The sequence below is a fragment of the Rhea americana genome, unplaced genomic scaffold (genome assembly GCF_003343005.1).
Source record: "Rhea americana isolate MKP2758 unplaced genomic scaffold, rheAme1 scaffold_47, whole genome shotgun sequence".
Taxonomy (NCBI): domain Eukaryota; kingdom Metazoa; phylum Chordata; class Aves; order Rheiformes; family Rheidae; genus Rhea; species Rhea americana.
This window is the reverse complement of record NW_028186612.1, coordinates 1,664,413-1,679,999: the sequence shown is the minus strand read 5'-3', so window position 1 is coordinate 1,679,999 and position 15,587 is coordinate 1,664,413.

The window sequence follows — 15,587 nt, the reverse complement described above, 5'->3', positions numbered from 1 at the left end:
GGCCGCGGCGAGCCCCGCGGGGCGCCGCGCCCGCATCCCCGCGGGCAGCGCCCTCCGCTCCGCTCCCGACCTTGCGCGGCAGGGGCGGCTCCGGGCCCCCCTGCAGCCCCCCGTGCGCGCAGGGCGGCGCTGGGGGCGAGCCCGGCGCCCCTGCCAAAATCGCTCCTGCTAGGCAAAATCACTAGGCTGCCGAGGAASTCGTGCCAAAGCCAGGAGGGCCCCAGTCCACTCTCGAACGTGCCTTTTTCTTTTTTTTCCCCGTGCTGCCTTCCTCCAAAAAGCCTTCAAAAGCGAGCGCAAACTCAGCCGAGCAAAAGAGGCACATGACACCCTGCAGAAAACCCAATTTCGCGTTACAGAGTATCAGGAAATGACAAGCTTTCAAAGGGTGCTTCACCTGGGGCCGTGCGCCGGTCGTGCTGCTTCCACTCGGGCTTCCAGGGAGACTCCCAGGGCTSAGGTTTTTGGACAGCAAATTCTGCAAGAGCGAGATGTCCTTGCCTTTAAAAAAAAATGTGTTTTGATTCAAACACATAGGGGGTGAAAAAAATCTGCACTTTGGATCAAAATAGGAGGTTTTGTTTTAGAAGTGACTCTTTCTCCCCTGGCAGTTTATGTCCCATAAGTTGGTGATTATACCATAAAAAAACTGCCCCTTTACTACCACAAGCCTTTGATCATGTCATCATTTAAACACAATTTTCACAGAGTTCAAAGCTATGCATATGTGTATTCACAGAATTTACACCATAATCACTGCCAACAAAATGTAGGGGATTTTATAAAACATGATTCATATCCATTGAGAGGAAGAAGGGGAAGTGCTTTTCCCACAGAAGTCTCCTTATCTTGTGAAAAAACAGGCACGTGATGAAAAACGACTCATTTATTTCCCTCCTCGTGGACCTCTCCGCTTTAACAGACACAAAGCTAATTCAGGTGCAAGGTCTGTAGACACTCCTCTGAAATCTCGCAGACTCAAATGAAATTATGAACCTTCGTTAATGTTACATACAGCTGTCCCACGGACTACCGCGGGGTGGCACGGAGGGGARCGGACCCAGAACTGAGACTGCCGCGGTCCATAACTTTGTCACCGGCGCCGAAAAGGATGCTAATGACAAGCGGACAGAGGGAGCTGGGTCTGGGGCAGCCCGCAGCTACCCCCGCGGAAGACCGGAGGGGTCCGTGCCGCGGCTTCTGGCAACCCGCGTGGAAACTCGCCTGCCGACAAAGTGCTGCCGCGGGGAGGTCCGAGAGCAGCAGCCGGCCCCTTGAATGAAGAGCTGAGAAAGTTACTACTTAACAGGTCCCCATCAAAAAACTCCATTGCTGGTATGGTTTCCAAAGTTAAAATAAAGAAATAAAGGATGAAAAAAAAAAAGTAGAAATTCTTCAGAAGGATTTTACCTTTTTGGAAGGTATCGAAAGTGAGCAGACCTCTGGGCTGCTCCTTATTAAATTAACAGATATCCGAGATGGAATAAAATCTACCAAATATATAATCTATTCCCTTATTTATACAGAAGTGTCTCCTATAATATTATCACTGAATTTCCATATTTACTATTTTAAATCAAAATCCATTCTTCTTGTAGATTAATAATAATGGTGGATAGCATAAGGTAAATTTTAGAAAATAGCATAAGAACCAATCTTCCAAACTTAAAAAAATCCTGAACCAGTCCCACTTCTTCTACAGTCCCAATAATTCAGGAATTTGAAATTTAAGTATCAGGCAAGAATTCCCATAGAATCAAGTGTTAATAAGCTTCTGCTATAAATTAAAGGAAACATMAATCATTTTAGATGGCTGGGCATCATATTTTTATTCTTTTTTAATTTGGGGGGATGAATGCAACCATCATATGAACAAGCAATATAGTGAATGCTTTCATTAATGAGAGTTAAAGAATTACTTTTTCCACATTAGAATCTTGTCAATTTGACTACTAACAGGGGACTTGTAAGCACCTAAATTATTAATTTTAAAGACAAATGGGTACTTAAATACTTTTGAGAATATGACCCTAAGTACTTAAAAGGACTCAGCCTCAAGGTGGATGGCAGAAGGTGATCTCAAATGCAAGAGCCACATTTCATTTCTCCCTAATACTGAATAATTGTTTCACATTATTGAGGCTACCTATAATAAAAATAGCACGTGCATTTTGGACTACACCCCATCACAGGAGTTGCCCCTAATTATTCCTTAAATACAGGTTGAGTCAATTTTTCCATTATAATCTCCCCCAGTACATTCCTTGGCTTATAAAATAGCAATATAACTTTGCTTTGTGCTTTTGTTGTGCTGACTGCAGTTGCTGTAAGTAAAATAACATCTAACCAGCTAACTTTTGTGCTGAATTTTCACACACAATATATGGAGAATTTTTTTAAGACTTTCAATTTAAGTAAAATGTCTCTAAAAGAAGTGATGCATCATGAAAATGTTGTGAGTTTCTGGCAGTTTTTAAATTCTTTATTAAAAACAGCCTTTTTGCTAATGTTTTAAAATTTGCTGTCAGTAGTACTATAGAGCACTATTTCATATATTTTATTACAAAATAAAACTACCTGCAAAAATAGCTATTGTTCTTTCTCTTCAGTCTACATGTACTGATCTCATTGTCAGCATTTCACTTAGATTTTCACCCATGCAATGAATAAGGATTTTGCAGCCACTACAAAGAAAATGAACAGAAGTCTCATTATGGGGACTAAATTTCACAATGTCTGTGTCTGTTTTGCAGTGCTTGTGTTAAACCTGGRTAAATATTGTATTTTTTCATATAAACCAGATTATTTCTTATTTGGTATGTATATATATTCTTACTTAGGATTCTCAGATCTTTCCAGAATTGAAAGAAAAATACTCAAAAAGTAATGTATCTTGAAATCCAGAGGTCTGAGAGTCTGTATGGTTATTACTGGCATCTGTGAAGGTTACGGGCATAAACCCAACATCTGCTATGCCTTATCATAGCTAATTTTCTCTTGATTTTTTTCATATACTACCTTTTGTCCATGTTGGTCACTCTAGTTCCTCTTCCATCCATCCCTTTCTGCTCCCATTCTCTGCGTTTCTTCACGTTGCACCTCTGGTTCTCATTCTTCCGTTTTTGTTCACCATTCTTCTCTGTTCTCCATTTTTCCGCTCACTTTGCTGTGTACATAAAGTCGATCATTTGGTTTCTGCTCAACACATTTGCTGGATTGAATTCAGTCCTGCTGCACAAGGCTCCTTAATTCAGTCCCCARTGCAACATAATTAATACACTGCAATATGAGGGTGCAATGCTACACACAAGCCTATTCTTCAAGGCCTGAGCGGGCACAGCACACCACACCTGTCTGCCCATAGCCACRTTCCCATTGGCTTCATGCAGAAGCCCATTACACTGCATGGGAGACTTTTCAAATAAAGTACAATACAGTGAACATGAGGAAGTATCCGTAGACAGATAAAAGCAATTGTTTGTAACAAAATGACAACTGAAATTTTCTTCTGTGGGGGAACTTTGCAGGGAAAATTGCAAGCCCACCAGGAAAGCCTAACTGGTGGGATAAAGAGGTTAATGAGCAAGAAACTTCTGGTCCCCAGTGGGAGGCTGTAACAGCAGCAAAGACTGACAAATCTTCAGGCTTAAGGAGAGAGGTTGTGTGGTCAGATGTAACGCTTCCTCTCCAGGCTGCCAGAAGCCCTTCTGGGAAATGAGTAGTTACTGAAATAAACTCTCTCTCATCAGCCGAAGCGCGGCCGTACACAGTGCTGTTTTAAAGCCGCACGCTCCAGTTGAGCCGTTTTGCCCTACAGCTCTCTCCCTCTTCCTCCTGTCCCTCCTGCCTGCGGGTCGTCACTCCGGGGCTGCCGCGCTGACCCGCCTGCTGAGTCGGCGAGAATGCCACCTTACCCACGCGGTAGCACCGACGAGAGGAGCTGAGAGAGGAGCAGTTTCACAGGGCCTTTCTATAGCATTTCTACAACTTGATCTGACTGCTACTTTCTTCCCAAACAGCTAAAATGAGGGGCTGTGCGGGGTTCCTAGAAGTATCTCTGCTGCAGATGTAAACTGGGTGTACAGCTTAAGAACTGATCCTATGACTCTGTATCAAACAGTTTCAGGAGTCTTCATTAGAAATGAGAAGGCTCATGCGAATCATAGCTACTGGAACAGGTTAACGGAGCACCTAGAGAGCCGCAGCCTGGCTGGCCCGGGCACCGGGRCAAGCAACGGCAGGGGGATCAGGGGGATCCCTGTTTTGGCAGCTGCAGCGCTTGCCCCACTATCTCCCGGCCTGAGTCCTCCTGCTCACAGCTCCTGCTGCAGCTGCCCACGCACTCSATAGAGCTGAGACCACGTGGGCAGATACCATCACAATAAATTAGCTGGGTGACGATATGGCCTGAGCCGTGCTGTACTGCACGCTGCGGTGAGAGGTACGTATACCTGCTCGGGTTCTCATTTGTGTCACTACAGTACAAGAGTAAAACAAGAATTGTACTCTCAGGGTCACCTCTGCACAGAAAATAAGTCTATGGGAGATCCAATTAGGCACAATATGAAAAGTACTTTCTTGAGTCACAACAGCTTGATAAAAGACYCTGAAGCTGATTTTTCAAGGTTCATATAATTTACGTTGCTTTTGAGAGCCAYGAGACTCTTCCAATGCACCAGTGTTCCTTCTCAGATAAATAATATCTATTTTTTGTATTGATTTCTACATACAAAAATTTCTCATTAATTGGAATGATGCTGCTTAGCCTCAAAAGTTTTCTTAGTACAGAAGATCACAGAAATACTGGACAATGCCCTGTAAAGCATCTAATTTCCTTCTTACTGATACAGGAAATTTTCCTTTGTTGTATTTTCTACYAATTGTGATTCAGACTTTCTGGCTGTTAGCCAGAGACAATACTTAGTGGTTAKGATTTGCATATATAGGCCTGCAAATTAGACCGATCAATCAAAAATTAAAATATCAGACTATATGCAAAACCATTATAAAGACATACTTGCTCTCCATCTTGAGAGATTTTTCTCAGTCCCACAAATTGACACAGAAAAGTACAAACAGACTACAAGAAGAATCTGCTTTTCATTTTCTTTTCTAACAGCATGTGTGATTTAGTACATTATCTAAAAGAGCATTTAAAGGAGGCAGAAGCATACTTCTAGCCAGCTATGTGTGGGAACAAGAACAAAAAGTGTTTTCATCAGTAAAAATGTGAAAATACTTTCATGTTTATCACTCAACAGTGAACTGGGAAGAATTCAGAGAGCAGAAGAATTACAAACTCATGGCCTTCTCTGGATGATAATCTCAGAATTTATTCCTTGGCATAGAGTGTGTTGGGCTCCATACAATATACCAGGCAGTAAAGACCCCCTTTCTTCCTAGAGCGATGTAAATGAGATTGCCCCAAAATATCAGCTTGTTACTCGTTGAGGTTTCAGAAAGCAGTTATAAGCAGTCCATCCAGGACAGTCTGTAAGATCTCAAAGAATATAACTKTTGCAAATTTAGCTTCAATTTCATCAGGCTGCAAAGTACTGGTGCAAGGTGCTGCTATCATGAACATACCTGTAATAGTGTTCCTCCACTTCACCTCTGCCCAAGGCCTGGGATTAGGCTCTATTTATAGAAAGCAAAATTGCACTTACCAAGTGTATTTCATGTATAAAACTATTCATATGTGTTTTCTCGTATGACATTAACTAATAGCAGGACACCAGAAATCACATTATGTGCGGAGAACCAATGCAAAGATGACCATCTGTGGATGTTGTAAAAGAGGAAGAGACCCCAGTCAGCTGAGTCCAGAATGGTAGGAAATCTCACCTGCACAGGGGTTCCCAGACTATCAGAACACATACTAAGACTTTGCTTGCCAACCCAGCTTGGCAGCACCTATAGATATCAGAACATGAGCACAACAAGAACCAAACATCACAAACCATGAGCTGTGGATGGTAACTTCRCCTTGTTTTCATGAATAAATTATATTTCTCTTGTACTAAGAGCATGTTCTGTTCAAATTAGTCTTGCTTGCAACAGTACCTAGACATTACTTAGTCCCCAACTAGCTGTTCTGTCTAAAGTTGAGGTGCTGCAGGAATTGCTTTTATGCTGCTCCATGCACGAGCACAGGCATGCTGTCTGCAGGCAGTGCAGGGGCAAAGTTTGCATTGACCAGATCCAAGATCCCATTTTCCCAAAACAAAGAGTGACAGATGCTGGGAAGGTTTCTTAGAAACAATTCTTAGAAACAATACTTACATTCAGACAAGCCAACCAAACAGAGCCACAACACGGACCTAAGCACTGTCCTGTGATTGTCTGTATTGTTAAACAGTTCACACAGTCTCTGCATGGTTTTGGCTCAAGCCAGCTACCACTCTCCAAGCTGGCTCAAGCCAGCTACCACTGCCAAGGCATGGTTCAGAGATTAACTCTGCTCAGGGACCATTCCCAGTAGGAAGCTTGGACGTGGCTACTCTGCCTCAGGTGTAAGAGGGTTTCACTGCACAGATGCAAGCCTTGCTGCACCAACTGGCCTGAGGGTCAGAGAGCCACCTCAGGCCAGCATCCCGGACCTGCACTGAGAGGCTGGGGACGTTACATCCTTGGCTTCTCTATGTGCTTGGGCTTTGTGCAAACAAAACTGAAGTTCCTCCTTAGCCTGCTCAAAGCTTATCACTAGAGCACTTCTATAGGAAAGACAAACAAAATGTGCTCCTTTCTGTACTACTCCTTTTGAATTCCAGAGGAGTGCTAGCCACATTACACCGAGGTATACAATGCTGAGGTTAAAAGGGTTGTAATTATTAGCAAATCATTCTGCGACATGAACGGCAGTGAATAAACCTAGCTGAAGTCTGCAGATTGCACATTACCATAGCAACAATGGAATTCCAAAATAAGTGTGTATTTAAAATGGATCAAGCATAGATTTAATGCAATCCATTCTCAACTCAGTCTGAGATTCTAGAGCCAAAAGAATAGCTTTTAATCTCTCACATAGTAAGTGTTAGCCAATGGCTACAATGACAGGCAAGCAAAGACTTAGGGTTCTATAATTCCATTTCAGGAAGAACTTTTGTTCTGAAATATCTCAAAATAACTATATGACTATTCTTAAGATGATAATCTAAATCCTTATTGGGTAAGAGTTTCAGAAGCGACAAATGTCTAAAGATGACCCTAGAACACAAAGACACTCCACAGCCTGCATCCAGCTAGCTCCAAACAAATACTCAGTTAGACTGAATCAGTGTAGCTTCTCTGAGATTATCAATTTTTTTCTCTGTTAAGCTTTTGATTACATCTTATTGTGCAAACTGGAAAAATGAAAAATGAAATTGTAACTAAATGAAAAATGAAAAAGCTAATGCCATATACATACACCTAAGACTAGTAGATACTAAATAGGATAAAAAGGGCATTAAAGAAAGAAAGGGAAGGGCTCAAGGAGATCGTCTAAGTCTTGAAGGTAGAAAACAAGAACAAAAAGAAAAAATATTTCATTGTGTTCTGTCACTGGTGAAGTGCATACAGTTGTGACATCCCTAGGAAGGGCATAAAATGACATTTGAAAGGCACAAGGCATAGTTACCATGAATCACCAGAGGTATGCTGGCCATGCAGAGTATTTTCTACTGAATGCTCTCCCCTCCCACAACACGAAAAGAAAGCTAGCAAGATAAAATCATTTTTTATCTTTGTAACTGATAACAACTTAGGCCTCCATTTTGGGACATATTAAATGCTTTCTGCAAAAGAGAGTCACTCTACCCTATTCTCAGGGTGCTCAGCACTGCAGGAAGAGCAAGGAGAACAGACTTGAATTTATGAAGCACTAAATGTTACTTTAACTCAAATTGACTTCCTCATTTGTGCTGTTTGTCTACTCTGTATTTGGCAATCAGTTTAGAGAGTCAAACAAAAGCAACTGGCAGGAGTACTGCTCATTCTAACCTGGTCAGAAGCTCACATAAAGGACTGGGAAAGTATGGGGGACAAAGGGAAATACTGATAGGGTGTATTTGCCAGCAGGAATTATGAAGGGATGGGAGGAGAAAGATCTGCTTGGAAAGAACAGATGTCAAAGTCATCCACCCTGCAGACCAGGAAAGTCACACCTCCAAAGGGAAGAGACAGGATCAACTGCCACAGAGAAAACTAGCCAAGACTCAATGAGGAAAGCTCTACTAGCTGGAATACATGACAGAGAGCTGCCAACTCRACTGAAAGAAAGGAGGCTTCTTGGCAAAAATCTTGCCAAAGAACATGAAAAGAGTAATGACAAACCCCCCAAAASTCCTGATGCTATCCCTGAGAAGTCCATATCTACAACAACCTATCAATTAACCAGAAAAGAGGGGTATGTTTGAGCCAAAATTTAGAAAYAACAGACAGCTCATCAAGTACATATTTACCAGCAGGACTGACAGAAAGTGCAGAAGGGACCTGCATCCCCTGAGCACCACCTTATACAGCGCACCTGCACTGGGTGACACTGTGTCACTAAGGCCAGGCATTGTGCTACGTCTCCTCGTCTTCCTCCTCCCTTCTSCATTCACAGAGCAGCCGGATCTGGCACTGTTCAACGCCATGAACTACTAAAACCCTGCAACAGAGCAGAGCTCCTGATGTGAAAAGGTGGTACTGCAGTATGACAGAAGACTAAAATCAGGAAATGCTTGCAAGAGAGGAACAGACCCTACATCCTGGAGAGGAATAAACAGCAGGAGGGAGGCTGAAACAAGAAGATTAAAGTACTGTGAAATGCAGACAACTTCTGCATTTTTGGGGACAAGTATTTCTGCAAGCATTCCACCTGACAGGCATAACCTGGAACTTACTGCCTTCTTTTTAATACGAATCTTTATCAGGTCCCAATCTTCTCYGACCTCTGGTACATACCAAAAATAAAAAAGCAGGTGGGAAAAGTGGGAGGGTCTTTAAACTGAGTGAAATATGTCTGTCATGCACCAGCACTACTGTGGCCCACACAAGACCCTTTTCCACATGGAGATGATTATAAGGTGAGGGGTCCCAAGAGCCTGTCAGTGCCCTCTCTGGTGGGTGCTGGAAAGTAGCTGTATGCCCAAAGCAGCCTTGGTGAAGGGAGGGTCAGATCAGTAATCCTTAAACCTTTTTTCCTGCCCATCAGCACTACTCCTGATGCCATGGGCATATTTTTTTTGTTGCACAGTAGTAAGCTGTGCTGTGCATTATTCCCTTGTCTGAACTGGTGTTCAGTATCCAGCAGATTATAACTGCAAATGTTTTRTGCCTGGGAACTCCAAAGAGAACCCTAACACATCTGTATTTTGGCTAGCATACACTGTGTGAGTAATTAAATAATATATTACTAATTAGGAATATAAGAGAACCAGCCATATGGAAAATGCACTATAAACARTCTATATTTTTATTAAAGGAAAAGCCAAAGTGAAAATACAGAATTGCTAATACACAGACATAAACAAATGTGCATGTGGCACATAGATCTCAAACTGATCTCAGGCATTGTATACAAAATTGGCCCCAAGGTAACTCTTGGTGAGGAAACAGCGCTGATGATAGTTTTTGCTGGAGGCAAGCCATCATCTACCCAAGCCAGGACTAATCCTGCTCTCTTATCATAACGGAAGTTTTGCTTTTATCAGGACTTCAGGATCCATATTAAACAAATATTATCTCGTTGCCAAAATAAAATGTAAAGTACTTGGTACAGTGTGTTTGATTTTCTGAAATATTCATGTTTGTTATTCAGATGCCAGTCTGGCATTTCTTACTCCAAATTTACTTCTTGGGATTTGGACTAATAATTACAATACTCTTAAAATCCCTRAGGCCCGATTTTGCTATCATTTAACTCATTGGCAAGACTTGACTCCTGGAAGTGGAAGCTCAGCCATTTCATTTTTAACTGTTTGGAGATGAAGGGACAACTTTTCATGTTCATCTTTTCAGAATCTGACAGTAATCGCTTAGTAAAAGGCTTAGTCCTACCAGAACACAGATGTACCACTAAATTAGGGCAACTCCAGCAAAAATATTTTTAATACATTCTGTTCACCAGCATTAAAAGAGAAGTCAAGGAAACCCCAATACTCGAAAACATATCAAAGTTCACACAAATGTTTACCACCAAATCAGAAAATGAGAGCTTCAGTGGAAATGCTGAGTGAAGGATATCCTTTTCTTATCTGTAAAATAGTAGGTCTTTTCACAATGAAGCTGTTTTATTATTTATCCACTGGGTAACTACATACTAATATAATTGATCTCTGTTAGTATAAGCTATTTTCCTGTTTAATATCTACTGCAAGAGAGCAGGTACAAGACTAAATTAAAACAAAAACCCCAAACTGAAAAACTACTCTAAGAAAATCAAAGGAACCTGTTGGTATCAAAGCATTTCTGTCACTGGGCAGAAGGAAACATGTACTTTCTCCTTGCAGAAAACTGGAGAGCATTGGAGTTACAGACATCTTTCAGAAAGCATCATCTGACTCTGAAACTGTTCTCAGCTCCCACTCAAATCAATTAAGCTGAAATCTAAAATTGGTATGAGAACAAATGGCTGTAAACTAGCATGTGTACATTTAGTATAGGAATTAGAAGAAGCTTCTTTGCTATAAGAGCAAGTGAGTTCTGGAAGATTTTTCATGAGAAACTGGGGGAAAATATCTATGTAATACATTTATTAAAGGCATTATATGATATGATGTGTAATAACAGGTGATTGAAGTAGGTTCCCATGGTACAAACAGTAATCTCGAATTAGCCCCAATAAGATGTGACTACCAAAAGACAAAAGTCAGATTCACAGCTAATTCACAGACACCACAGCTGAGTGTTCCCTGACATTAATGTAGTATATTGTTCAAATATTGCCCCCAGTTTACCTCTTATTCAGAGAAAAAAATCTACCCCTAAATTATTGGTGCTCCCAAGCTAGAAATCCTATGTTGAAAGCACCACAAATTAGCTTTTAAGCTCATCTGTCTAGCTCATCTTGAGTTACACTCTAAAATTAAGTAATTGACTTACCTGAGTGAAAGACTAGACTCTTAAATAATGTGGACAGAAGCTAAGCTATTCAAATGCTCAAAATCCTTTGAAGTTTTCCCAGAACATGTGTTTGTCCAGAAAGGATGGTGAATTCTCCCAAAATTCACTGGGAAAGAATAAGAGTAAAKAGTCCCACATACCAGGAGATAGTTCTGAACATTCCTTCAGAGGTCCTCGTACCTCATGGAGGTACCATTAAGCCAAAGCTATGGCACCCCCATGAGTACGGCAACTCACAAATGACTTTGCAATCTGGCTATGTACACCATTTGCAGACCAAATATCAATTACCCTAGTTAGCACTGTAATGAAGACAACCCTTTTGTGATAGCACAGAGCATTTAAGGAAAGAAACAGTGCTGTGGTGTGAAATCTGYGGGAACAGAATACTTCTGAGGCAGAAGGCAATTCAAGTTGAAGGAAAAGGAGTACAATCAGCCAATGACAAACAAGCATTAATACACAAATTAAGGAATGCAAATGAGGGTTGGGTCTCCTCTCTCTGGAGGCCAAACCATTTTTCAGTTGCCCAAGAAAACCAGAGTCCCAGGCTACACACCCTCTGCCCCCAGCATCCATACAGGAAGTCATGGTCATCTTTATTGCCTTTGCTACTCCAAAACAATGCAAGTCACTACRAGTTTCTCCTCCAAGTTAAATGTCACAGTTAAGCTTCAGTTTTACAGTAGTTTACAGACACAGTTGTGTAAACGTTCAGTGCCTCATGGAGCCCTTAGAAACTTCCTGAAATCAAATGCTGAATTTACTTCTTGTGAGTAATAGAAAACCATAACCCAGTCTTTTCATGCTCCTTTATCACATTACATCTTCAGCTCTTTCTGTATTCTTATAATGAGCCAAAGTAAACCTATTTTTCATGCATTGCCATTAACCTGTATAATCTACATTTTCTCTTTTGTTAGAGAGATGAGTTTTGGAGCCTTTGGTGATAGCCATTGATAATCATTGCTCAATATTTTCAAATGTACCTATTTAAACATTGTATGAGTATTTTGCAGGTTTTTTTCTTGTCCCTCCAAGGTGTTTGCATGCCTTGTGCAAATAAAATAAATAGATCAAATATTATGGTACCACAAGCTGGTCAATTATTAGCTTTTGCATACTGAGATCATGGCCTTTCTTTACAAGGACACGTGTTAATATATAATAGGAGTGTATTTCAGTTCTTTTTTAATTGATTTTTCAGACACATATTGCAGGCTTATAAGGTCACATTGAAAGCAAGTCAGTTAAAGAGCGGCCTTTCAGAACAAGAAGCCACTAGCCGCATATAATGAGAAATACAACTGGCTAAACATATAAAAGCAATTCTGCAAATCATTCTGCACCAGTTCCAGGCCAACATTCAACATTCACCTCACTAGCCCCATTTAAAACTGGGTGAACTGTGCACAACAGAGTTGTAAACCATAATCTACACTTCTCGTATCAGAGAGCCATAGGAAACGTAGTGGGGCAAATTTACAATCCAGTGTGACAGGCCCTCAAGTAAAAGGCATTTGTCCCAGTGATAACTTCCCAGACCGTGATTTAGGATAATTTGGTTCAATCTCAGCAAAGGATTCTTATTTAGGTCTCTGACCTCTCATCCAGTTTGTCTCCTTGTGAGGGGATGAGAGGCTTTCTGCCTGTATCTGCGGAGCTGTAATACATGAAATACTGCCTTTTTGTACCTTAAGGCACTGTTTTCAACCATTAAAATCAAACTGCTGCTGGAGATKATATGAGCGCTCTTATTCTAGTGCCTGTTTTGTCTTGCTGAAGCCTGTGAGGAAGAGTTTTACCTAAATTGAAACAAGTTTTGAACAATTTGAACAAGTCTTTCTCCACGGGAATACTAATAGTGCCTAATRCATCTGTGACTATCCCTGCAAAGACGCACTTGCTATTTAATGCACAATTATCATTCTGAGGATGTAGAAATTTCAACAGTGGGAAAACTGCAAACAARTTTAATCTTCTTTTGTTCTTAAGAAATGAGGTGGCAGGGAATCCCAAAAGGCCAAGCAAAGTGCACACAGCAATTAAAACTTGTGTGGCTATATTCAGAGAAAGAACTAGGAAAATGTGAAAGAGAAAGATTTTATTTGGAGAACAGAGTAAGTGAGGGTTTTCTGACCCTAAACATTCCTAACACTGCAGATAAAAACGATTAGAGAAAAAACAGTCAGAAAACCTGAGAATGGTATACTGAGGAGAAGAGGAAGAGTGAGCCAAAGAACTGAAGACCAAGAAGTAGCCTGGACTCACCTGGCTCATTGGGGAGACTTCTGATAAGATAAAGAAATTTGTATCAGAAAAGTCCAGTTCAGCYTTCAACAAACTGCCTGAACTTTGTACTGTTGTGTCAGATATGGGRCTGTTCTAATGCAAGGAGGACTATCTTACAGGTCTGTGTGCCGTGCTGAGACTATATTTATTCTATACCATGTTCAAAGTCTTACAGAGGTAAATGTACCCCTGAACAAGTTACACCAGAAGTGTAAGGTACGGAGATCTGTACATCCTATACACTATCCTACACACATGCACAAACTCAAAAAAATYCTGAGTGGTATATTTGAGATTGCAGCTAAACTCTCCCATCTCTCTACTAAGTARAGGGGTGAGGGGCTTCAGGAGAAAAGGCCCCTGAAAATGTCTGTCTAGAAAACCATCCATTTCTCTTTAAATATTGTAATTAAATAGCTAAAAATGAGCTCATTCCAGTTGCATTTTCAAATGAGATTATAATAAATTATTTATGAATTGCACATTACATACTTTTAAGTTATGATTTGCACCCTGTCAGAAGGGGCCTGTAAAAGAAAAAAGCATTCAAAGCCGCAGCCAGAACTGCATTCTAATCCACCTGTACAACAGAAAAGTTAACTAAGCACTTTATGGGGGATCCACGTACACCCTTCCTGGGAAACCTGCAGGCATGACTGCCTCTTCGAAATGCCTGTACACCAATGCAYGCAGCATGGGGAACAAACAGGAGGAGCTGGAGATCCGTGCGCGGTTGCAGGGCCATGATCTCAATRCAATTACAGAGACATGGTGGGATAGCTCACATGACTGGAATGCTGTCATGGACAGCTCTGTGCTTTTTAGGAGAGACAGGCCAGGAAAGCGAGGTGGTGCAGTTGCTCTTTATGTGAGAGAGCAACTGGAACGTATCGAGCTCTGYCTAGGGGTGGAGGAGGAGGAGGCAGTCAAGAGCTTATGGGTAAAGATCAAAGTGCGAGCTAACATGGGGGACACTGTTGTGGGTGTCTAYTACAGGCCACCTGACCAGGAAGAGAAAGCTGATGAGGCCTTCTATAGACAACTGGAAGTAGCCTCACAATCACTGGCCCTGGTTCTCCTGGGGGACTTCAACCACCCTGACATTTGCTGGAGGGACTACACAGCAAGGCACAAATAGTCCAGGAGGCTCCTGCAATGCATTGATGATAACTTGTCACAGATGGTGGAGGAGCCTACGAGGAAGGGTGTCCTGCTGGACCTTGTCCTTACCAACAGAGAGGGACTGGTTAGAGATGTGAAGGTTGTGGGCAGCCCTGGCTGCAGTGACCATGAGATGGTAGAGTTGAGGATGTGCAGGAAAGAACTAGGGCAACAAGCAGGATTGCAACCCTGGACTTCAGGAGAGTGGACTTTGGGCTCTTCAGAGACCTACTTGAAGGTATCTCATGGGTTAAGGCCCTAGAGGGAAGGGGGGTCCAAGAGAGCTGGCTAGTATTCAAACATCACTTCCTCCAAGCTCAAGAGCGGTGCATCCCTATGACTAAGAAGTGGAGCAAGAGAGGCAGGAGGCCTGCATGGGTGAGCAAGGAGCTCCTGGCCAAATTCAGACAGAAGAAGAAAGTACACAGAATGTGGAAGAGGGGACAGGCTACTTGGGAGAATTATAGGAATGCAGGCAGAGTATGTAGAGATGCGGCGAGGAAGGCTAAGGCCCAGCTGGAATTGAGTCTGGCAAGGATGTCAAGGACAACAGGAAGGGCTTCTTCAAATACATCAGCAGCAAGAGGAGGACTGGGGAAAATGTGGGCCTGGTACTGAATGGGGCAGGGGCCCTGGTGACGAGGGATACAGAGATGGCAGAATTACTGAATGCCTTCTGTGCTCCAGTCTTCACTGCTAAGGGCAGCCCCCAGGAATCCCAGAGCCTGCACGTGAGGGAGAAAGCCTGGAGAAGGGAAGACTTTCCTTTGGTTGAGGATAGGAGCACAGATCTTCTGGACAGGCTAGGCATCCACAGATCCATGGGCCCACAAATCCATGGGCCCGGATRGRATGCACCCACAGGTACTGAGGGAGCTGGTGGATGTTGTTGCCAGGCCGCTCTCCATCATCTTTGAAAGGTCCTGGAGAACAGGCGAGGTGCCTGAGGACTGGAAGAAAGCCAGTGTCACTCCAGTCTTCAAAAAGGGCAAGAAGGAGGACCCAGGCAACTATAGGCTGGTCAGCCTCACCTCCATCCCTGGAAA